The sequence below is a fragment of the Panthera pardus genome, unplaced genomic scaffold (genome assembly GCF_024362965.1).
Source record: "Panthera pardus isolate Hobbes unplaced genomic scaffold, ASM2436296v1 HiC_scaffold_27, whole genome shotgun sequence".
In the NCBI taxonomy this organism is placed as follows: domain Eukaryota; kingdom Metazoa; phylum Chordata; class Mammalia; order Carnivora; family Felidae; genus Panthera; species Panthera pardus.
In genome coordinates this window covers 85,275,225-85,301,211 of record NW_026526843.1, presented here as the reverse complement: position 1 = coordinate 85,301,211, position 25,987 = coordinate 85,275,225, and the positions used below count along the sequence as shown (strand labels likewise).

At 45.0% G+C, this 25,987-nt stretch overlaps 1 long non-coding RNA gene across 1 annotated transcript; it reads right to left on the bottom strand.

Moving 5' to 3' along the window:
* Positions 1-1,298: 1,298 nt before the first annotated feature.
* Positions 1,299-25,135, bottom strand: LOC109248056 (uncharacterized). The gene is made up of 3 exons (XR_002071925.2): positions 24,150-25,135; positions 23,845-24,011; positions 1,299-1,517 (listed from the first exon to the last, which is right to left on the bottom strand). It is a non-coding gene; the product is annotated as an uncharacterized LOC109248056 (long non-coding RNA).
* Between the last annotated feature and the right edge of the window lie 852 nt (positions 25,136-25,987).

Genomic DNA, 25,987 nt, shown 5'->3' with positions numbered 1-25,987 from the left:
GGTTGAATGTTGGGGCAGAGTGAAAGCTCTGGATTCTGGTGAGACAGAGTCACTCACTTACGGGGCTGTGGTAAGGGGAGAACAAAACTAAACTGGGTTCCTGGGCAAGAAACCAAAATGAGCACGGAATTGTGATCGGGGCCCATAGGTGCCGTGCCTTGTGATCGTAATTACGAACAGAAACCAAACACTAATTAATAACGGCATGGAAGGGGATCAATCTTTGAGAGCGGACGCAGAAAGAAGGAAGAATGGCATTACGCCTTTTCTCTGGTTCATTCCGTTTCCTCGGCTGGTGTGGGAGAGCATCTTGGGTGAAATCAGGGCAAAATAATTCTTTGCTAAGGTGATCAGCTCTCATGAGGTCTTTCTCTACGCTCTGTCCAATGCTAAAGCCCACAGGTTTATGCCTCCTGGGAAACAGTTATTCCAACCCCGTACAGGTGAAGCGGTGAGGGCATAACCATGAAGAACATGTTTCCAGGTAGCCTGAAACCCAGCAGACAATGTAGCTGTTGCCCAAGAAACACAGATATCTACATTGTATGCCAGGTTCACGCCCCAGACCTGGACACTGGCCTTGCAAGTCCTCCCCATGCATGATTTCAACGCAATTGCCGGCTATGATCAAAGTTCCTGGTATGTATCTTATCTACCACACTGAAAAGACAAGTCAGAATGCACTGCTGGGACTTATCAACGACAAGTAAAATTTCCTTAAACTGCCATACCGTCAGATTGTCATTATTTAATCACATAATTGTGAAAATGCCATTTAAAAGTCAAGAGATGAAAAGGATGGGTGGATGGATGGATGGGTGGGTGGATGGATGGATGGGTGGATGGGTGGGTGGATGGGTGGATGGATGGGCTGATGGGTGGGCGGATGGGTGGATGGATGGATGGATGGATGGGCGGGTGGATGGGCGGATGGGTGGGCGGATGGGTGGGCAGATGGGTGGGCGGATGGGCGGATGGATGGGCGGATGGGTGGGTGGATGGGTGGATGGATGGATGGATGGATGGATGGATGGATGGGTGGGTGGATGGGTGGATGGATGGGTGGATGGAAGGATGAATAAGATATACAGGTAGAGAAGTAGGTAGGTAGACAGATGGTTTTGTGACCAAATGACACCTTCCACATGGGGAAAAGAGGAAAGAAAAAGAGAGTCTATGGATTCCCCCGTCTTGTGGTGCTGAAATCAAGTCACCTCATCATTCATAAAACCTTGATGGTTCTCACACTCCAGCTAATAATGGAAGAGTTACCACTCGGGAACTTAACTCTATGTGTGTGTGTGTGTGTGTAAATCAAGGCAACAACTGAATTATTAAGGACTCCCCAATAACCTTGCTCAGGATGCTGTAACAGAAGCCAGAAGATGCCATCAGAGACCCAGTAGCCAGATGTAGCTACTGATTACAAAAGACAGGATCTACACTGGCTACTGAGCCATTGAGGGTACCTACACACGCCAGCAGCTAGGTGATCCGCAGCCTTCTGGGGAGGGGTTCTGTGGAAGGAAAGAGAAAAACATCAATCCTGGAAACTTATGGGGAAGTGATATCAATGGATTTCAATTCCGTATTTTCTTTATTGACATAGCTGACAACAATCCCATGTATACAGTTTTAAAACAAACCTCTAGATTTATTCACTCAGTGTGTATTGATTGAGTGATATTGAATCAAGGGCCAGATACTCTCCCAGGTGCTAGAGATCCAGCAGCAAACAAGAGATGAAAATCCCTGCCTTTCTGGGCACATGATTGTGAGAAAATCTACAACTGATTACCTGGCACGTGTTTGCAGTAAAATGTTATTATATGAAAAACTGATCAATTACAGTAAAGAAATAATATTTCCCCACTATAAATTGAGGATGATAAAGTTATTTCTACCAAATGTCTAACACACCAAAGAAACCTGCAAAAAAGAGATGTCACCAAGTATTCAAAGCAGCAGCTCGCCAGTATGTCAGTTCCAAGCTTTCCTCCCCTAATCCGATGTCGGAAGACAAAAAAGTTCGAGGATAGATGTCCTCTCCATGGATTCATTCATTCATTCATTCACCCCAGAAATGCCTACTGAGTGCCTTCTCCGTACTTTCTGCTGGGCCCCGGAAGTGTGACACTGACCAGAGGCCCTGCACTCATAGAACTGAGTGTCTAAGATCCGAGGGGTGTGTAGGCAAAGACAAAAAAGAAACTCGATTGATATGTATGACCGTTTCACAGAGTAATGGGACAGTAAAGAGGAACGCTATTTGCATAGGTAGTCAGGGAAAAGCCTCATTTGAGCAGATCCTTGGAGGAGGAGGAGGAGGAGGAGGAGGAGGAGGAGGAGGAGGGAGGTGGGGAACCTGTCACAGACCTGGGGTGAGAAAGAACACCGAGGAGAGAGGCAAGAGTCAGAAAAAAGGCCCCGAAGCAGGAAAAAGCCCGGTGTTTTCGAGAAGGCACTCTCATACTGGCACATGACCACCGTGGCCAATTATTATTTTTGACTTTTAAGATTACTTAGAATCCTACCTTCTTATGAATTTAAAATGCTTTGGCTGTCACTTTGAAAAGACTGAGGAAAGTGATCATCAACTGGAAGAAAGCCTATACTTAGAACTTTAATTTTTTTTTTAACGTTTATTTTTGAGAGAGAGAGAGCGTGAGCGGGTGAAGGGCAAAGACAGAGAGAGGGAGACACAGAATCTGAAGCAGGCTCCAGGCTCCGAGCTGTCAGCACAGAGGCCGACGCGGGGCTCGAACCCACGAACTGCGAGATCATGACCTGAGCCACAGTCCGGCGCTTAAACGACTGAGCCACCCAGGCGCCCCAATACTTAGAACTTTAAATCACGGCAATCCGACTGGACATGTACCTAGACCACGGAATGACACTGAAATATTCGTGGCCAGGAAAAGCGCCTTTAAAAAAAACTGTGTTGGCTGTGAGAAAAGATGACCAGCTTTCTGGGAGTTCTAAATACATACATTTCAAAGGAATGATTTAACTATTTAATCACAGATGTCTAATTTTAAGACAGAAGCTACTTGCCAAGTTCTAATAATGGTGTTTCACCAGGTGGTTCGCTCTTAGGGGAGGAGGGTGAAATTTACAAGGTGAAGTAGGTTTTAGTTTGATTGGTTTTTTTTTTCCTTTTTCATTAAATTAAAACCAACTCTATGGTGAAGGACATTTTGGCCCTGCCTGAAAGCCCGGGCAGAAGTACCAAAGTGGAAAAAAAAAAAAGACTGTTTGTGCAGGTTTGGCTGAATCTCACCCTCAATATAAAATGAAGCATTTTATAGAACATGCCAATTTATTTTTCATAAGCCGCTAAGACTAAATGTTCATAACTCTACTTTTTATGAATAACACTGACAATTACAGTGAAGCAAGGGTTCAGTTTGGTTAGTTTTAATGCCAAAATCCAAAGGATTACCTTTTATAAGTTTTGGTCCATATTTAAATTAGAAGAATGAATGATACTTTTAATTGTTAAAGCTTGCCCTGCCTATCCTCCAAATGTTCCTAAATTTAAAGAACTATGAAGTTAACGTGGTCTTTCCCCCCCTCCTTTTAAACTTATCTAGGTAATACCAAAAGGGAAAACTAAGTAAGATTTTACTAAAGACTGTACTATAGATTAGTGTCAGCCACTAACACACTTTTAAAGTTTATTAAAATATAGAATAGAATATCTAAGGAATACACTATAGCACAGAGTGTTAACCAATGGTACATTTTCAAAGTATAGGGCTACCTGGGTGGCTCAGTCGGTTGAACATCCAAATCTTGATTTCAGCTCATGATCCCAGGGTTTTGGGATTAAGCCCCGCATTGGGCTCTGCACTGAGTGGGGAGCCTGCCTAAGATTCTCTCTCCCTCCGCCCCTCTCCCCTAGTTGAGCACGCACTCAATCTGAGATGAAAAAAAAAAATTATTTTATTTTAATTTTTTAATGTTTATTAAGCATTAAAGAGATATAGAGAGAATGAGACAGAGCGTGAGCAGGGGAGGGGCAGAAAGAGAAGGAGACACAGAATCCGAAGCAGGCTCCAAGCTCTGAGCTGTTAGTACAGAGCCCCACGCGGGGTTCGAACCCACAAACTGTGAGATCATGACCTGAGCCGAAGTTGGACGCTCAACCACCTGAGCCACCCAGGCGCCGCCCCCCCCCAAAAAAATAAAATTTTTAGATAAAAATTTTAAAGAACCATTTTCAGAGTTTATAAGTAAAAGTCAAAGAAAAGGAATTGGGTCCAACTGAAAATGTCACATTATATATAATTCCATTATCTAGCAATTAAGAAGCCAGCTAAGCCCCAGGGACGGGTGACAGAACTATAACCAAGGTGCTAGCTGCTCAAGTCTCATTCACGGTGCAAGCAAACAAAATAAAGACAACGGATTAAAAAATTTCTGTCCATTCAAGCTAAAGACCATTTATTCGAGGTGTAAAGAATGGGAAAGGGAGTTTGAAGGAAGAAGGCTGATGAACAGTGAAGCCTGACACCTGCTGTTGGAAAGCCTTGTTGGAATGGAGATAAAGCCCATTTCTTGAAATGTTAACCTAGAATTTGAAGAGCTCACTCTCCAGAATTAGAACAGGGGTGACCTATAAACCAAATCAAGAAGTAAAGAAACCCACTGATGTTTCAAGCTAAGATGAGAGATATAAAATGGCATTCTCATCAAAGTTCCACTGGAAATGAAAGAAACGCAGTGTCGCGGGTCATTCAACGAAACAAGAGTAGACTTACCCTGTCTCTTTTAAGGGATTACTGGGACAATTCTATTTGCCCCACCCCCAAAGTATCACTGACTTTAGAAATTGTGGTTTTTGGAAAGAAATTTAACCCCAGGCACTGTATTTGGAAGTCAACAAAGAGGGATGAATAGAACGTTGACTTTCCCAAGTCAAAATGGTCAAGTTTGACTCTAGATGTCCCCTCCAACACCCACCCATGCGATTTCGCATATTTTAGTGCATGTCCCAGCAGCTTTCGGAAACTAAATAGGAATACAAATATATCTATGGATCTGACAGGACTCACCCCAGAAAGCTATTTTAACAAAGTCAGAGTTTACTTTAGAAAGCGAACAAAAATGGGGCGCCTGGATGGCTCAGTCGGTTAAGTGTCCGACTTCAGCTCAGGTCATGACCTCACGGTTCATGGGTTCAAGCCCCACATCGGGCTCTTTGCTGACAGCTCAGAGCCTGGAGCCTGCTTCCGATTCTGTCTCCCTCTCCCTCCCCCACTCATGCTCTCTCCCAAAAACGAATAAACATTAAAAAAAATTTTTTTTAAATGAACAAAAACGGCCTCCCATGGGGTAGATCTTATGTTAAGTGCTCTTAACACACACACACACACACACACACACACACGGACATAAAGGCAGCTTTAAGAGGTGTTGCATATGTCTGTTACATCTCGATTGTGGTGATAGTATCGTGGGCATTTGCGTATGTCCAAACTCATCAAATTGCATACAAGAAATACGTACAGTTCCTTGTCGATCAATCATATCCCTCCATAAAGTTGTTGACCAAAAACGCAAAAACAACTACCAAACTGCCTCCAGTGTGGTTAAGAACAAAAAGTCTAATGAACTCAACCGGCGGGCCCAGGGAAGAAATGTACACGTATATACACACCGGGCCCCATGGGGTGAAACTATGTCAGAGGGAAAAAAAAAAAAACCCCGACCCAACCTTTTAAACACAGGTGACTAACTAAAGTACATTCTTGCAGACCTAGATTCCTTTTGGGTTACGTTAAGAGGTATGTGAGCCAGGGTCTCACCATAACCAGCACGTGGTTGCAGCCCATCCAACTCCTGCATACCTGAGATCCTGTGACCAGACGGACCAAAAACATTTACACCAGCTGATGGTCACTTGATTTTCGCATCGCTCTATTTAGTAAATTGCTCTGCAGGTCAACCTGAAGCCTGAGGTGAACATTTTCTGAGACGTTCCTGCTCAAGACATTTTTTTTTTTTTAAAGGACTTTGCCTGCCAGATAATTCTAGTCCGAACAGGCCTGGGAAGGGATGGGGTTGGCACGAGATCCTAAAACAAGCTTACAAAGGCGAAACCACTTAGAGCCCATAAAGACAGACCCAGACTAGTTTCTTAAAAATACTATTTAGCAATTAGACACATGCCTTTAATCCTTCTCAACGAAAACCAAATTTTTTTGTTTTTTTACACCATCGCTGGATGAAAACATGAATCATTTGGCTCATTAAAAACACTCAAGAGAAAAAGGATGGTCTTCACCTAAGGAAGAGCCTTTTTTTTTTTATGGACAAGGTCCAGAAATTAATTGAACTTCCATCCATGTGCAAATATCTCTCTGTGTCACTCTCCCTCTCTCTGAACGAAACCACTCAATTCACTTCATACAATGTCAGCAGGTGCGCAACTGCAGTGAGGAACTCTTATCACTGAAGAAGAAAGGTCATTTGCATTCTATCAATGGTAAGTAAAAACAGAGTTAAGATCAAAACAAGGTGATTCTTCTGAACCTGTAATTACCAAACCAGGCAATTCGACCAAGATTCTGTGACTTAGCCCTTTACTTTGTCACAATTAACCCCCTACTCCTTTTCCATTATTACTGGGGTCTTTCAAAATGTGTCAGTATCACAGACACGTAAGTGTTGCAGGTTTCATTCAGAATCAAATGTCCACCAGGCCTCTGCTTTCGCCGCGGCACCAAACTCCCTTTTGTCACCGAATGTGCTCACGGTGCGAAATTCTTCGTTTGGTCTTTCTTTGCTCTTCCCATCAAGTTTCAGAGGATCTCCATTCCAGGAAAATTCTTACGTATCCTTATCCTTTAAACAATACATGCTTCCCAACTTAGTTTTATGGTACCTTTCTGTAACATTTGTGGGTGTTTATAGGAGCAAGCTATTTACTTGTAAAGGAGCCAGTTTCCTAACAGAAGTATAGGCCAGTGACAGCACGTTCCTATATAATCCCTTGCGGGTACCGAAGAGTCCTGGGCATTCAGGAAGGTTCTCCTAAATGCCTTCATTCCACAGGATAAGTAAGCAAGATGTACTGTGGTGCAATGAAAACAATTGAGACAACCGAACAAGTAACAGTGGAGGAGGGAAGAGAATAGAAGAAGGAAAAGAACAAAAGGAACATCCACATGTTACGGTTCTTTGGCTCACGATGGTTTTACAATGAACTACACTGTAATCAAATGAAGCCTCTTCCGAAAATCATAGCCATCTACCAGAAGTCGTACTGGACTTCAATTATTACGAGGTCCGTGGTAGTATGTTGATTTTTTAAATTATTGGTTTGGGTAAATGACTCATACCACAAAGGAAAAGGGAAGACGGCTAACGGATACGTGTGAAGGTTTGGAGGGGCCAATAATAACCGTTTGAAATGATGGAGGGCTACATGTATATATCATGCTTGCTGATACTATCTGATGACCTAGCGGTTACAATACCCACAAGATATTCACCAGGGCAAACAGGATGATAACGTGGATTCTACTATGTAACCAAGAGAAAACAGGAAAGTTGATGGAGATTTATAAAAGACTGTTCTGATGCGTGTTACACTGGGGAAAGGGACAGAATTGGATGTTTTTCGGTTTCTAGAGAATGGAAGAAAGACAGCCTTATAAAGTCCCAACGTGCACATCAAGTATTTGCTCCCAGAGCGATCTCCACCCAGTGGATGTGTGGCCACTTCAACTGGTCACAGAGAAACCAAAGGTAGGGGCGCCTGGGTGGCTCAGCTAGTTACGCGTCAGTCTCTTGATTTCAGCTCAGGTCATGAGCCCAGGGTTGTGGGATCGAGCCCCGCGTCGGGCTCTGTGCTGAGCATGGAGCCTGCCTGGGATTCTCTCTCTCTCTCTGTCTCTCTCCCTCTGCTCCTCTCCTGCTCATGTTCTTGCCTGCACCCTCTCTCTTAAAATAAATAAACATTATTATTGAGCAGTACTGAGTTACTACCACCGAAACACTTTCTCTCCCTTCTTCCCTCATTAGTTGATGCTTGACTGGTCTACACTCAGTACGTTTTTGACAATATATGGATGATTCTGCAGAGTACATGTCGGTGTTTAGAGAGACACTATCAATCTAATTAAAATGAGCCGGATTCAAAAAAATAACGAAGAAAATATCAAAGGATCAAGCTCTCAACTTAGAGGAAGAGGGCTACTTAAGACAGAGGGCCACTGGAAATGACAAAGAGTTAGGGCGCCTGGGTGGCTCAGTGGGTTGAGCCTCCGACTCCTGATTTCGGCTCGCGTCGTGATCTCACGGTTCGTGGGTTCAAGCCCCACATTGGGCTCCGTGCTGGCGAGTGCCAAGTGCAGAGCCTGCCTGGGATTCTTTCTCTCTCCCTCTCTCTCTCTCTCTGTCCCTCCCGGGCTCACTTGCACACACGCTCTCTCTCAAAAAAAAAAAAAATAAAAAAAATAAAAAAATAAATAAGAGGAAAACGACAAAGAGCAAGGAGGAGAGACAGAGGCCAATACAGCCAAGAAGAAAAGGGGTGTAAGAGAAGCCCGACACCCAACTACAGCACCTAGGCACTCATCAATGAGGTAAGGCTTCCTGGGCTGTCCTGTTACACTAGGTATAAGAGGAAGGGTATCAGATGGAGAAAACCAGAAGTTGGGAGAGGAAGGATACAGTCGGAGTAACCCTCCGGAGTTAAAAAAAAAAAGGGCGGGGGGGCTCCGGGGTTGCTCAGTTGGTTAAGCGTCCGACTCCGGCTCTGGTCATGATCTCACGGTCCGTGAGTTCGAGCCCCGCATCGGGATCTGTGCTGACAGCTCAGAGCCTGGAGCCTGCTTCAGATTCTGTGTCTCTCTCTCTCTCTCTCTCTGACCCTCCCCCATTCATGCTCTATCTCTCTCTGTCTCAGAAATAAATAAACGTTTAAAAAAAAAAGTTAGCGAAGGTGAGCATCCAGAGTCCGAGAGAAAGGGAAGATTATTCACAGTCCTGAGCAAAAAGGCAAGATGTGAAGGAAGGAAGTCTTTCTTCCTGTGCAAGGTGGGGGAAGACACAGTGGCAAACTTTATCGCTAAGTTGAAAGGGGAAATAACAGAAACACAACTGCTGTTTATACTCATGGTAAGTAACACAAGGGAAATCTGGTTCCCCTTTCTGTGAGCGGAGAAAGGCGTCAGGAGAGACACTTGGCACTGAAGGATAATGTACAACCTTGAAAGGACTGGTTACGGAGGACAGGAGAGAATGTGTCTACCGAAGCAGTGCCTTTCAGTCAAAAAGGAATAGCAAAACGCTCTCATTTACAGAAAATGGCAAGGCCTAAGAAGCTAGAAGATGGGGGCGCCTGGGTCACTCAGTCAGTTAAGCGTCCGACCCTTGATTTCCGCTCAGGTCATGATCTCACGGTTTGTGGGATCGAGCCCCGTGTCTCCTAGGGAGATGTGACAAGCCAGGAACGACCCCAACTCACCAAAGTCCAGAATCACCTGGTCCGCTTTGCAACTCAACGATCCTAGCCCCACATTCATTCCCCTGCTTCCCGTTCCTCGCTGGCAGACAACGGCATTGAAACTATTCGAATTTCTCCCTGACAATTACGATTCATTCTGACATTAGCTCCCTTTTAAGTCCTATCCTGATGATTGAACTTTTGTGTCGTCTGGGGGAACAAACTGTTAAAAAAAAAAAAATCTATACAATGTAATTCTTTTCATGCTGAGAGGTCAAATTCATCCTACTGCTGTACTCACTAACAGTTAACATGCCCACAGGACAGCTATTGGGATGCCAGAACAGGGATGGAATAAATGGAGGGACTTCAAACGGCAGAATCTAGACGATTTGGTGAAAAACCAAAATAAGACAAAACAAAAACAAAAAAAAAAAAAAAGAGAGAGAAATTCCTTCCATTGACTTTCATGCTTGGGCAAAACCTCACTATCTCTGTGCCCTCAGAGGATTACATCTCCTGATTTTTCTAAGGTTAAAATAAACCTGAATGAGTTTTAAAACCATGAATAGAAAGTTTAGAAACTGGAACTCTCCAGACCCTAGTCAGGAAAACAAGTCACGATTTGTTTTCGATGTACAAGGATGGACAGACAGAAAACTCGTAGGGAAATTGTCATTTTACCAACACAGCAAATGACAAGTTACAAGACAGCATTTTCCAAAGTGTATTCAACTTTGGAGTATTAAACCAAGAGACGAGTCCACACACACACACACACACACGCACCACAGTTCTGTGAATCTCTTAAAATTTGGGAAATGTTACTGAGGTACTCTATGCTTCTCTTGAAGTTTCAATACAAACATAAAAGATTCTGAGAAGTCCTGCAGGAAAGAAACTTAATTTAATGTTGTTCAACCCAGTGTTTCCTGAACTTATTCAACCAGAGAAGTTTTTCCCTGTCTTCTGAAAACATGTTTTGTGAAAGGCCATCCTAGGGAGTAAAAAAGGCTACAACGGTCCCCACGTTGTTCATCACGTCAGCTGGGGAGAACTTTGGTTGGCAACAGACCCATCAGAAAGGAAGAGGGATACTAAAGAAAGAGGGCCACTGAATGTGACACAGAGCAAAGAGAACTGTCAGTCAACATAGCCAAGGAGGAAAAAGGTGCCAGGCACGGATGGGCCAACCTTCTTAGCTAAGTAAACCCTAATGGCACCTGCCTTCAGCTCTTTAGTGTCCTTTCAAACCATGAGTTTCAGGCGTCAGGACTCAACTAAGCACTGTGTAGTATCTTTTGTTTTTGTTTTTGTTTTGTTTTGCTTTTGAGAGCTAGAGAGAGCACAGATGAGCAAGAGAAGGGGGGGGGGAGGGTCGGAGAGAGAGAAACTGCCCAGCGCAGAGCCCAGTGCGGGGCTCGATCCCACGAACCGTGAGCTCATGACCTGAGCCGAAATCAGGATTCGGACACTTAACCGACCGAGCCACCCAGGTCCTCCAGGACTGTTTGGTATCTTTTAAAGAAAAGGTGACAATAATCCAGTGCACAAGATTTCATGTATCATGAAACGTGGCAATGTTGATGGAAGCCACAACGCAACTAATGGAGTTAAGCTCTAATGGAGTTAAGTATCGCGCCATCAGTAAGCACGCCTGATAGGGAAATCAATATCCGCTGCGAATACGATGTTTACGGGCTACCGTGGCTCTTTCACCAAATGAGTCTTTGGCCCTTAGAACATTCTCGTGAAGCCTGGGGTTGTATTACTACCCTTCTAGACAAGGGGAAACAGGATTAAAGACCATCACCGCGGGCAGCTCGTATGCAAACAGAGGAGACTCTAGTAAGTGACAAACCAATGAGCAAAGAACCCTGGCCAAGTACCCAATGACATGAATTTGGGGAAGCAACAAGGTACAGTAGGAAGAATGGTGACCTCTCCCCAAGAAGTTGGGGGCTCTGTGATCCAGGCAAACAGCTTGGCTTCTCTGGGTTGCAGCGTGTGCCCCAAGAAAACGAGGGGAATATTGACCCTACCGATAACGGGATGGCGGAGATGATCACACAAAATGAGGTTTACCAAAGTACTCTATCAATGTCCCCGTGCTCTGCAAATAGAGTTACTTCTCTAACGGTGGTAGAATCTGAAGGTGGGATTTTCATCTTTGCCATGTGAACCCTGCTGCAGATATTAAACATACACCTACCGTATGGTGCAGACATTTCTGCTCCTATAAGTAATAGCTAAAAACCGGAAACAACCCTGATGTCCATCAACAGGTGAATAGATCATCAAACTATGGTGTATCCGTATGATGGATGCTACTCAAGACCGAAACGAAGTGAGTTATTAATGTAGTCCGCAACATAGAGGACCCCACCCTGAGTGCAAGAAGCCAGACAGAAGAGAGGACACACTGTATGATTCAATTTATGTAACTCTCCAATGGTCTTCCAAAATGTGCCATTTTACGTTTCTACTGAAATGTATTAGGAGGGTTCTAGATCATCCGCAAACTTGCCAACCCTCGAATGAATGATCACCTGGTGTTTCGGTTTGCATTTCCCTCATGAGGACTGATGGTGAACATCTTTTCATATGCAGATCTGTCATTTGTCTCTCTTCTTGGGTAAAGTGTCTGTTCAAACCATTTGCCCCTTTTTTCTAGGCTGTTTCTTCATTATTGAAAACTCCGTCGGATTTAATGGGTGGTGCAAAACGGACACCTAAGAACTCGGGTCAAAATTTCACATTAATTCATGGGAACCCGAGAGGACCAAAAAACCTCACCAATGCTGAACTAAAATACTGTCCAAATGTTAGGACAAACTTGAAATTCTTTTAAAGCTAGAAAAGGGTGGGATTATTTTTACTGGTATTGCCGCTAACTCTACATAGGCTCAGAGCTCCATCACTGAACAAAATAATCCTATTTCCGCGCGTCGCAGTGGTACCTAAACCATCTTAGTTCTTCCTCAGCGCCATCAGCTAAGATCCCCAAAGTTCCTGTCCCCAAGGCCACATTTCACGCTTTGTGCTCAGTGCATTCTAATCCCTGAAGATTCCATTTTGCAAAAAGAATTTCTCGCATCAAACTTGTGCCCACGTTCAAAAAGCGACGGAAGGCCAAACCTCTTTCGCACTTGTTTGTGCAATCAGTTATGGCTACAGTCTTCCTTTAAGATCTACAGAGTAGGCTAGTTTGAGGGCAGCTACAGGCTTTCCTTTGAGGAAAAGCAGGCCGGGTTCTGCCGTGCGGGGCCATTGGTTCGCAGCTCAATTGTTACAGTTGATGTGGGTTTCCTTTTAGATGCCTGGAAAATGACTCTGCTGACCACATCCACATTCTGAAATACTTTTTGAGAACTTGTAACCAAACTGCAGGAACTGACTCATTTTGCAGCGCCCAGACACCACACAGGCGTTCCAGAATGGACTCCAGTCAAAGGCAGAAATAGCAAGGTCTTAGAACACAGGCAGCAAATGGTCTATTTATATGGGGGAGACAAGGGGGGAAATCCCGGGATGCATGGGGCAAAACGGCGCAAGCCCTGGGAGACCCTCGGAGGTGACCGGCTTTAGAAAAAGGACCACAGAGAACACACGACTTCATGAGTTAACACATGTGTTGCCCTCAAAGCTAGAAGTCAGAAACCAGGTGGCAAAGGGACCTTAACATCTAGCTCTCTATCTTTCACCTAGAAAGCAGATTCGGTTGAGACACGTACACAGGGGAATTTGGGGGCCACTGGGTCTCAACTCCCATTCCTGTATTCCTTGATAAATCAGGAACACACCCCCGCCCCCCATGTCTCAGGAGCTAAACGGGAATGGGCCCCCAGGTCGAAGATGACAGACAGAAGTCACCTGGGCTTCAGACCAGAAATCTGCAGGTACCCTGGGGGGCGGGTTCTCCTACCTCCTTCCTTATCTACTTCTACACCTTTCTCTCTCAACTCCCAAGCTCATCCAAGGGGGCTGGCTTCCACAGGAAGTGCCAACTCTCAGCTCCCTTTCTCCCAGTCCAGAGTTCCCACCTCTGGGGGGGGGGGGTGGGGGGGGGACAAGAGCAAACCAGGCCCTCCTCGGGCAAACACTCTATGTTCCCCAATTACTCATTTCTCCAACCCACAAGTGAAACTCTCAATCTCTCAGTCAGTTTCAGCCAGAGGCAGTGAGGAAATCCGGTCCAGTTGAACTAAACTATAAATGACAAAACCAGTTAACTCTTTTCTGCAGGTGGGGTCCCTGGCTCAAAGAATAGGAGTGCTAACCCAAATGCATAACTAACTAGTGGAAAGTCAGGCGAGGCGGTAAGAAAATAAAGTCTCAAGGGTGGGGGGGGGCGGGTGAAGGAAGATAAACGTGGACAAGACGTACAAACAGCTCTCCAGCCCTGTGGCGAGGTGCGTGCTGTTAGACCTGGTTGCGGGGTCCAATGTCGGTAAAATGACGTGTATACGCATTTTACGTCCGCTCTCACTGATGCCACGTCTGTTAACACAAAAGGGAGGACTTCTAACATCAGATGATGACAGAGCGGATGATGACAAGGGACTGCAACCCATCTGCAGCAATCGACTCTATCTTTAAGAAATTGCAAAAAAAAAAAATGGCTTTAACACAGTTATTTAAAAGACAGTAAGTAGATACACCTGCATTCCTCCCGACTGAGCAACTGTTCTGACTTTGGTACGCTCCCTTCCTGCCTCCGATTGCAGAATAAGGACGGTGGAACACAGCCTTTTCACCTGTATCGGGCAGATTTTCATATACAATTGAGAGGACATTGATCAAGTAACTGAACATAAAACTAAGGTCCCCCAAAAAGAAAACACGGAGTTTTTGACACAGAGTTACGTGGAAACCAGGGAAGTTACCAATCCTCAGCTGTTTCACTGAGTATAAAATCAGCAAAGACATGCCCCTTGGAGAGTGAAGCATTAACCCACTTTTGGCTCCTTGGCTGATAAGGAGTTGCTAGCTCAACTTTCTCTCTCTGTCTCCCTCTTTCCTCCTCCCAAGGTTTTCAGGTAATTTAAATGACAAAAATGGCATTTTATCCAAAGAGAGCCCTGTGTAACTTGTACACACTCCAGTTATGAGGCGCCATGGGCTGGTCTCTCTGGGATCCCTACATAAAATCACCCATACTCTCGGAACGCCATCCTCCTTCTCTCTAGTTATCGTCTCCTACCTTCCAGCAGCTTCTGTGGCCAACAGGGCCCTAGGAGACCTGATACTCACTACCTCCCAGACCTCATCTGCTACCTTCCCCCTTGCTTACTGTTCCACACTGGCCTCTTTTCTTAAGAGTTTTTTCAAGTTTGGGGTGCCTGGGTGGCTCAGTCGGTTGAGCATCTGACTTTGGCTCAGGTCATGATCTCGCGGTTTGTGAGTTCGAGCCCCACGTCAGGCTCTGTGCTGACAGCTCGGAGCCTGGAGCCTGCTTCAGATTCTGTGTCTCCCCCTCTCTCTGCCCCTCCCCTGCTCACGCTCTGTCTCTGTCTGTCTCTCAATAATAAATAAACGTTAAAAAAATAAAGTTTCTCAAGTTTATTTATTTTTAGAGAGAGAGAGCAAGCGGGGTAGGGGCAGAGAGAGAGAGAGAGAGAGAGGGAAGGCGAGAGAGAATCCCAAGCAGGCTCCACCCTGTCAGCGTAGAGCCCGACACGGGGCTCGAACTCATGAACAGTGAGATCATGACCTGAGCTGAAATAAACAGTCGGGCACCTAGGTGACTGAGCCACCCAGGCGCCCCAACACTGGCCTCTTTTCTAACTCATGGACATACCAAGCTTGCCCCCAACTCCACTGGAGTGGTTTTTGTCTTCTCTGCCTACAATCCTTTTCCTCCGCATACCCGTGGGTGTCTCTGAGCAAAGTATCATGACATCAGAGAGGCCTTTCCCGAGAGCCCCGGATAAGCCGCTCTTCCTGGACCCCTCGGATACTCCTCTGTCTGACCTAAGTACCTACTGACACCTGGCTGTCAGCCTCCCCCCGCTGCCATGCGGGCAGGAACCCTGTGCACGGTCGTATTCCCAGACCCAAAACACCACCCAGCACGTGGGAGGTGTGCAACACGTTTTTGCAAAATGCACATTTCTCTGCCAATTATTCCGCGACAAGCTCATGAAGTCTAGTCGGCACCCGGGACAATTTCTGTTAACCCCTCACCCAAACGCCCTGTACTTCAAGGGCCGGGTGGACGGAGGTTAGAGGAGAGCCCATATCCCCAAGCATTAGAATGCAGGCAGGACCGGGGGGGAGGAAGAATAGATTCCTTATGGGTAGAAGAGAAGGAAAGGTTTTACCTTTGCTGCTGTGTGGTCAACCCTCTACCAGAAAACACACACACGGTTTGTGCCAGGACAAAGAACCTGAATGGTTAGTTATGTGTTGTTGTTGGCTTCTCCCCCCCCCCCCAAAAAAAAAACCATGCCAAATGACTCCCAGCCTAAAAATCACCAACTGTGAGGGGTGCCTGGGTGGCTCAGTCAGTTAAGCGTCTGACTTCGGCTCAAGTCATGATCTCACGGTCCTTGAGTTCGAGCCCCACGTCGGGCTCCATGCTGACAGCTCAGAGCCTGGAGCCTGCTTTGGATTCTGTGTCTGCCCCTCCCATGCTCATGTTCTGTGTCTGTCTCTCAATAAAAAATAAATGTTAAAAAAAAATTTTTTAATAAAAAAATAATCACCAAGTGTGAGTACAAATCCTCCTCCCTCCGTATCTTCCTCTCCCCAAAAGAGAGGGTATCCCTCGTTGTTCCCATCCCTACTGAAAGATGTTTTCCAAAATCTCACAATAAATTTAATTGAGGGCAGAGCAGGATTTCGCCCCCCCCCCCTCCAAATTAGCCTAAATCCTACTTAAAAAATCTTTTCCAATACATCGTTGTGGTCTCTTCATGTGCTCCAAACAGGGAAAGGAGTTGAAAGCTTGGGGCTTCTTAGACTGTATTTCCTGCCACATTCCCTTCTAGGGGGCCCTTCCTCTGCCACCATCAAAAAAGAAAAGAAAGAAAGACCATTTCTCTGCATTATTTTCCTGTCACAAGACTTTTCTCTCCCTTACTTTAAAAAAAGAAGCCTGGCTGCCAAAGGAAGATGCTTAAAGACTTTTATGAATGTCAGCCTGTGAAATGTGCCTTGTAGCAAAAATGGCAAAGGATCAAATAAAAGATGGAGTCACTGAGGGGAAAGGAACAAAGAGTGGGCTGCCTTCCCCTAATGGACCCTCACACTGTCCTTTCTTTCATCTGTCTGCAGGTAGGCGTTGAATGAGTTATGTGAGAATATGGATAAAGGAAGGGGGGGGGAGAGTGGGAGTGAGGGAGGGGAGGAGGGAGGGAGGAAGGAGGGAAGGAAGGAAGGAAGGAAGGAAGGAAGGAAGGAAGGAAGGATTATTATATCCTCCTACGGGCAAGGTCAATCCAAGGCCAAGAGATGTTTTTAAAACATTTCTTTTTTTTTTTAATTTATTTTTGAGAGGAAAGCTGGCAAGTGGGGTAGAAGCAGAGAGAGAGACAGAGACAGAGAGACAGAGAGACAGAGAATCCCAAGCAGATTCCACAATGTCAGCGTGGAGCCCGACGTAGGGCTCGAACCCGCCAACCGTGAGATCGTGACCTGAGCCGAAGTCAGAAGCCAACTGACTGAGCCACCCAGGTGCCCCGAGATTTCAAAGCGCCCTGAACCCGTCAGCTTGGGTAGCTTGCCCTCACCTTCCAAGTCAAATTCTCAAGCCACATTTGAAAGAGGAGGAAAATTCTCAAATGTGAACCCCCTCTCCCACACTCTGAAAATGAACTCCTCATCCAAACATAGGCTTTTTATGCACATCGGTTCCTGCAATTTTTTGCTCGGCAGTTTCGCCCTCCTAGACAGCACCCAGAACTAGATGCAGATAAAGGAGAAAGACATCAGTCATTGCGGATTCGTACTCATTTTCCATTTCTAGGGATTAATTCCACGCCAGATAGAAGAATCTCCAGAAAGGTTAATAACCGTGCATCCCTGGGACCCAAAGGCTCACAAACTTCTCACTTCCACCCCCCACTTTCAAGTGAAAACATTCGAGAAAAAAAAAAAAAAGCAGGGGAAGTTACATGAGTAAATTTGTGAAGCGCGTGAGATCAAATGAAAACAAGGAATTCCCCTCCTGGCCTTTCGTGGCCTAATTTAAACTCATAACACACAAATGACTAAAACTGCCCCCGTTGATCTGTGAAATAAGAAACAGAAAAAGTCAACTGTGTATTTCACTATTGAGAGGGCCAGGCTCGGAAGACGTGACACTTTGCAAAATAGAAATGAGAAGACCATTTCTGAGACTTTCAGGTTCAGTCAACTTTTATTCTGCTTTTCTGCCAGAAGGACTTCCCATCCGTACCGGCCAAGAGCCTATTTGGATTTACATTCTGGTTCCACAGCTTACCGGGTGAATGGCCCTACGCACGTTCCTTTACCCCTGTGCCTTAGTGTCCTCATCTATGAAACGGGCCCCCCCAAATCGCGCCAGTGGGATGTCGAGGGGATCGAAACGGTCAGCGCGGACAGAGCACTTATAATGGCGCTCTGTTGTAACAGAAAAAGAAAGACACATACCTTAGAGTGGATCCACAGGCTTTGCGACCGAACTGAAGCCTGTTCCCGAAAGGATCCGGGAAGGGCACTCAAGTGTGTGAAGCACCATGATTCCAGGGACCACAGCACGTGCTTTACACGTGGTTCTCTCGTTTCCTGCCATAGCCCCGTGAGCCTGTGAGTCCTGACCCTCCACTCTCGAGGGCTTCGGGAAATAAATGGACTCATTTACTCTGTTGGAGCCCAAAGGCTAGACCTCTGGGGGAGCGAACGCTTCAATGGGTGCCGTGAACGGGCACCTTCTTGGGGTCACCGTAACCACTGCCACATACTTGATCCACTCACTAGACAATACCTGGAGGTTTGGAGATTGTTTCCCCAGGTGATCAGAACTTCGAAAGTACCCTGGAAAGCTTCGCTGGGCCCGTACAAACTCAACTCAGTCTCTCTCAATTGTAAGACCTTAGGGTCTCACTTTACACAGAGGTCACACACATCCTAACGGAGAGAAATCGATGGGTTTTCATTGAAAAAGCCTTTATCCATCTACTTTTAAGAGAGGTGGGACAACAAAGCATTCTTCCAATGCCACCACCGGCAATGGGTTTTTAGTGGAACAGGTGCTTATGGAGAATTAAAGTCTTCCAAGGCAGAAAAAGAAGATCCTTTAAAATAAAACCTTACCTTCCTTTTCACAATCGATGACTCCACCTTCTACCTTAAAGGAAGCCGTTACACTGTGCTTTTAAGCAAGGTATTACTTTATCATCGAAAGCAGTGAGAAACTATTTTGCTATTAAAATGTAACGAAGAAAAACAAAATGTCCCAAATATTGTATCGACTTACAAAAGCATATTGTATTCAGTTTTACAGGCATCTCATCTGTTCCTTTAGGAATTAATTTAAAGAAAGAAAATCAACTATGTAAATGCTCTAAATACTTTGGAATGTGCAAACCAGAATCAATATAGGATATTATGGCAATAGCTTATAGTTGAGAACTTAGGAACCTGACCCACAAACTGTCCAAGATTTGATCACTTATATTCTTTTTATGTTTTTTAAAGTTTATTTGAGAGACAGAGACAGAGACAGAGAGAGAGATCAAGCAGAGGGAGGGGCAGAGAGAGAGAGAGAGAGAGAGAGAGAATCCCAAGCAGGCTCTGCACCATCAGGGCAGAGTCCGATGTGGGGCTTGAACTCACAAAATGTGAGATCATGACCTGAGCAGAAACCAAGAGTCACATGCTTAACCGAATGAGCCATCCAGGGACCCCTAATCACTTACATTCCTTAGTGTAATTTTGTAGAATTGTCTTATATTGAAATTTTTCTTAATTTCCAACACCCCCAAAAAAATACTGGTACCAGGTAGGTGAGTTTAACATGTTAACCCCTGGAAACATGAGTTTCCATGTTTTCACTGGAATAAAAATTTTGCATGGTTCCCCAGCTCCCTATCTAGATTGAAGGCAGTTCACAAAGCATGGAAGTATTTTACTTTGCATATCCTCCTTAGTCCTTTAAAATACGCTTGATTTTAAAAATCCTCAATGATTATGTTCAAATTTGGCTAGTTTCCTCTCCTGAATGAAGCCATCAGTTCTCTGAATACTGACTGCACAATCAAAGCTGTTGAAGAAATTCTCGTGGCTGTGAATACAAAAATGGTAACTAATAAGTAAGAGAAATCCAATGGGCAGAAAAAATTTCATTACCGACAGCAGCCTGAGACTGATGGGAGGGACAATCAGACGGAGATCAAAGAGAAATAAATCGAAGATCCTTACATTAGTTCAAAAATAACATTTCTGCTAGTGATTGACTGAACCGGCAAACGAACACAGAAGTAATACATCAGGGAGAGACAAGTGCTAAGAGGAAAAATGAAGCAGGGTAGAGGGACAGAGAATTTGGGAAGGAGAATGGGGAGGTTGCTATCAGCTTGGAATGAATCTTTTTTAGCCCTAGAAATGCATAGGTATTGAAGAGACACCTTATATACTTGTTTGAAAAGTGCTGTTAACAAGTTTCCTTTTGTGGGGCACCTGGGTGGCTCGGTGAGTTAAGCAACCGACTCTCGATCTCAGCTCCGGTCATGATCTCATGGTCATTCAAGGTCATGCAGCTCAAGTTCCACAGACTGCCTGAATCCGCCCCCCCCCCCCAAAAAGGGCCCTTGCTTTGTCCCAACGTGGCTCCCATGCCAGGGTGCTCACCCCCTCCGAGGTGACCCCATGCCCTCCACAGGGCCCACACCACCTGCTGGCTCAGGGGCCCAGAAAATGTCTATGAAAAGACTTTTCCCTGCTACTCAAGATTGTTTCCTTGGGGCTGAGGAAAGAGTTGTTTCGTGTGTCTTAATTTTTTAAGATCAAGAAGTCCTGCTGCCTGCTGGTGGAGATCAATGCTGGCAAGCCTGTAAAGAGATTAACAGCCTCTCACACCCCTGGAGCTCCCACACTCCCACCCAGGAGGACCTGGGAGAAGCATTCCACTGCAGGCTCCTGGCCGTGACCACGGGGGCGAGGTCATCGGCTTCTGATGACAGCAGGGCACCGGGTGACCTAGGAATCAGGTAAGTAGCTGACCCGCCCCTCTGACTCAGCCAAGACTTCCTGTGCCACAGGCGTCTCTCAGACCTAAGTGGGCTCATTAAGGGCAGACCGCGTGGGCGGTGTCACATTGGGCAAGTCGCTTCCCCATTGCGTGCATCAGTTTCCCCGCGTAAAACAGGGGTGAACGGATTGGCGATATTCACTTTTTGCGAGGATTCAATATAAGTTAAGGTAGGTAAAGCATTTGATACGTCTAGGGGCCAGGACACTGCTGTGGGCGTCAGTGATGCATTTACATCAGTGCCTGGCACATGAGAGGAGCTCAATGTGTTGTCAGTAATTAGAGGTCTACCGACCTGTATCGGACACTGTGATCATTACGATGACGATCTGATAACGGTAACAGGGGGACTCTTCTACCTATGAAAACTCCCGGGGGGTCTGGTACAGCACTCCGTAATCAAACACCAGTAAACCATACGAACGCTTGTACTAAGTGGGATAAATAGAGACTATATATAAATAGCCTCCCCTCAGTTCAGGTCATGGTTAATGACCAAATAAATAGTCAAAACCACTTAGGAGCAGAAAATAGGAAGCCCTTCAGGCATGGAAAATCCATGACTCCCTAATTAATCTATGCCAAACAGTATCTAAACCACCCCTCCCCCCTCCAAATACAGGGCACCGTAAGAGACTCGGTCAACCGAGTCACTTCTACGAACGGCAGGTCTTAAAGTAGTTTTTCACTACAGGGCGAAATACTTGGGTTTTACCACCATTTCCAGGGTACAACCTTCTTTCCCACAGGAAACAGACAAGCTATCAAAGGGCAAATAACTGACTTCAAAACACGTGCCTTAAAAGAATACAGTGTTCTCCGCAGTCAGCCCAGAGGAGATGAAGAAACTCATCAGCCAAAATGGTTAAAGTCAGCCAAAGGGGTTAAAGGATCCTGCCACCAAAGGATTTGCACCAACCCATGGAAGCCGACCTCTCCCGCCTCTTTATTAGCCCCATATGTTGTTATTTACCTTCCCCAACTTTTCGGACCCCTTTCCGTGGATTCTATTCCTGAAGTATTTGCTTTGTTCGAAACCTGTGTTTACCACTCCCATGGCGATCCGGACACAAAGGCGAGTCAGGAAGATGTGGAATGAACGGAGGTACTTAATGTTGCTTCATGGTTTTTTCCCCTTCTCATTATCCTCCTACTCAATGAGACTGTAGTGGGAGGTCTGAATGACATTTCCAAACCGAGAACTTAAAGCTACATTTCAACACCCAACCCCTCAGTTGTCATAGGAACAACACTAGGCGGCTTATCTAGATTCTAACAAACAGCCACTTGTTTCGCTAAGAAATTAAGCCTCCTCCCCCAATCAAATATATACACACACCCCATATACCTAACCTTAAAAAAAAAATACTTCTGGGTAAAACTGTATACTACACCAAAAACTTAAGAAACAAGCCCAAAGGGAGCATGTTCATATCCCTGAGTATGCAAATATCAAATGCTATTTGCGAGAAATTGTTTTGAGGTCTGTCACTTGACCTGCACACCTTCAGTCTGTAGTTTTACATGCCCCACAAAGCCAAGGTGCTCGTATCTTTTCAGAGCACACAAAAAAAATACTCTCCATAACCCCAGTAGAGAAGTCAGGGCAATGTTAATGGCATTTATCCTACATGTATTTTTAAAAATCAGTAAGTTGGTAACAAAAGAGCAAAGAGAATTAAAAACATGAAGAGCTAAAGGAACTCTTCTGGAATATACTTCCGGGCATTTACTGTTTCCACCTGCTTCTGCTTCCATTATATTTTTATCACTCAAAACAACGGCTTCTCAGTGGATGAGTAAAACCTAAAACTTAAGAGGCTTTTTTTTTTTTCTCATTAAGCATGGCAGTAGCCAGATTATTAAATCATCAAGTTTTGTCCAGGTATTTACATGAAATACAGAGCTCAAGGTAACTGAGAATCACAGAACACAAGCTAACAATTGGATAGAAGTTACCTGTAAATATCTCAAACCTATAAATTCAGGGGCTTCAGGGAAACCAGGAGAGTTTTTCCTGTCCTCAGCCACACCTTAATTAAAGTCAAATAACCTGTAACAGTCACACGTTTGGATCACCAATCTGGTTTGCTGGCCATGTTCACATTGCTTTTTGTTTCTTTCTTTGAAACTAAATCCTGATACCGGAGTTTTGAGAGCTCTTAGTCTGAGCAAAATTGACCTTACAAGTCATCCTGTTTTTTATGATACGTTTTTCTCCTTTTCAAGTTAAGGATTTTTAAGATTTTGAAAGTAACGGAATGGGAAGCAAAAGTCAGACGGGCAGATTCGACTTTCAATTTGCCTTAAGGTACTTAAAACAGAAATCAACAGCATTATGTCCTACAGAACCCCAAACGTAACCACTCTGTCAGTAACGGTTTTAATTATATATAGTCACATTCATAAAGGAACATCACCAAAACTACCTATATCATTGCTAGCAGTTAAATAACAACATTTTTTTTCCTGTCGGATTCTATAAGGAGACATCACATGGTTGCTCGTAGTGACCAATAAGAAAATAGTAAGATCAGGTAGCCACCCCAGCCCCATTCTAACTATATTTTCTTATTCTAGTCCCCCTTCCCGGCACAGTCATTCTTAAAAAGCCAAATCGAGAAATCAGACACTTTAAAATGTAAAAAAACCTATTACCAGCTGAATCAGCCCCTCACGATCGGTAGGAAATGTTTCCAATGCATTACTTAAACTTTCATTTTGTAGAGTTCTAAGTAAATAGTTGTCATCCTCGGGTAGAGGGAGGGCTAGGAGGGCAAGCTGGGGAATTCTGAAAGCAACCCTTCAAATATTATACAGACTATTCAGACTAAATGGAAACCTATACCCATGGACTATCAGTGCCCCAACTCTACCAAACAGCCCGTTTGATTTGTTTCTCCCCACTAAAAAGAAAAAGAGGGAGGGGAAGCCAACTGGTTATATTACATGTATTTGTCTAAACCGGCAAAGCCCAGCTCATCATCTTTGTTAATAACCTGGCTTCTTCTCAGACTTTATGGTATATTCCTGGGCGACTTCTTTCGAGAGTTCCTCCCTCTGTTTATGTGTTCTCTGGTTCAACACAGTTGTTAGGGGTCTGTGAACAATTTTACAATTCCCACATACACCATATGATATCTATTAGGGAGTGATGCCACTTTTCACTTACCAATTCTGGATAAAGCAGTATTTCCTGGTGACAGAATGCTGCTGCTTCCGTTCGCTACAACTCCCTCTTCACAGCTTGATAAATCTGATTATAAAATGTCTTTGTTCCAGATCACACGAGGCGCTTTTCCTGCGAAAGTTTTCTAAAGAGTTAACTGCATTTCATTCCTGTTACAAAACGAACAAGAACAAGGGGTGGGGGGGGGGTGGGGAACAGGGAGTTAAGTCCACACAAGTTCCTGGCAAAAAAATTTTAGCTGCATTTTTCTGAGTTTAATCAGTAAGCTATATTAAAGTGACAGTTACCAGTTCGGGGAGCCAGAGTTTGATCAAGTCGGCCACCACCGGTGTTGGGTGTCTTCTAGTGATGTGCAGACCCCAAGGAAGAAGTCACTTGGTCATCTATCACATGTAGCTGAATCACTGGACACCCGCCACCCCCCCCACACCTCCACCCTTGTTGAGCAGCACTCCGGGCAGGACGGTGGCTGGACACCCAAAGCAGGACCTCTTATAGGGACCCGCCAATTAGCTGCTGACCAATCACAGACAGCACCTAGTACCTAAGTCACATGACAGGGCAGTCCCTATGACTGCAGGATTTCTGAATTACTGGGGTTACACAAAGGACACTCATTCAGGAAAAGAGAAAAAAAAAAAAAAAGCCATAAGCCGAAACAGAAAACGCCCAGGCTGTGACAACTCCGGCTTTAAAACAGGGAACACCCGAACTTCACACAGACCGAGAGAAAGCCACAGCCAAGCCAGGATGAAAATCAGAGGAATGCCTGGCACTTATTAAAAATTAATCCCAAAGCAAAGGCTGAGTTTACAAACCCACTTCAGCTATAAATACACTCGTCCTTCCTCTACAGTCTCCCCGACAATTCTGCATTCTAAACGTCTTTAGTTCAGAAGGCTCCAGTGAGCCTCGGGAAAACTCCGGTAGGAAACTGGGTAGGAGACGCGAGTCCCTTCTCTTCCCATCCCCTCAAAATACCCCCAACGGAGATTCGAAGTGCGCCATCAACAAGTTTCTTAACCAAAATGCATTCCTTTCAAAATGGTTGGATAACTCAGGCCAAATTAAACCTTGTCGTGACACATTTGTTCGGTAGCTACCAAGTCCTATGTGTCTCCCCCCACCCCCGCTCTCTCTCTCTCTCTCTCTCTCATGTAATCGTTTTAGGCTGCTCACATCAAGAACATTCTCATTAAGTAAATGAGTCCCCCCCACCACCACCACGTACTAGCTACCAATCTATTTATGTTAAACACCTCCGATTTATTGCTTACACATTTATGTCCTAGGAAAAATTCAATTGTGAAAACCCCCTACCATTTCTTTGCCCCCTCCCACCCGAAAACGGTACTTACAAATGTTGTCTGTTTGGGTCTGTCAGTTTCTCCCCCTCCCCCGACATCTGAAGCCAAAACATGCGCTCAACTTCATCCTTCAAACCTAAAGGCCCTATTTTGATCGTGCAAGGCTGCAACGGCTCTTTAGGCAAGCCCAGAACACTGTGCTGCTGGCCATTCCCAATTTATGGAAGGAAGCGTATGTCAAACAAACCAGGTGATGACTCACACTGCCTCCCCCAGCCACATTTTCCCTAGAATGGGAGGGTAGCGTAAGTGCAGCCCATTTGGATGTGACTCAGTTTTATGAGACTGGTGATTGTAGTTCATCTGACAAGCTCACATTTTTTTTTTCCATTATAACGTGTACATTTCAGGATCAGAATGCACGTTCTAAACAGTTTCAAAGAACTGGACCGCGGAAACGAGAAAGTTGCAAGATGATTTTTAAGGTACGGCAAAGCTCTGGTTCTAGTCCCAAATCCTTAAAACTTCCTGATTATCCCTTGAAAATGTCATACCTGAGGCAACCTGACCTTTGAGTTCACAGGACAGCCGTAAACGAATTTTATACATTTAGGTCTACTAGAGGCTTTCACTGGGGGAGGGGGGACTCAGACTCCTTCTGTCCTCAGGACCCAACTGCAAGTCCAAGTCTGGGGCCCACGTGGCAGGTTCTTCAGGAAGTGGTCGGGAGCATAAGAGCCACGTTGAGGCTTTCACTTTTGCATTTACTGCAATTCACATACTAACCTGAGCTCCTCTCCCTCTCTCTCTCTCTCTCT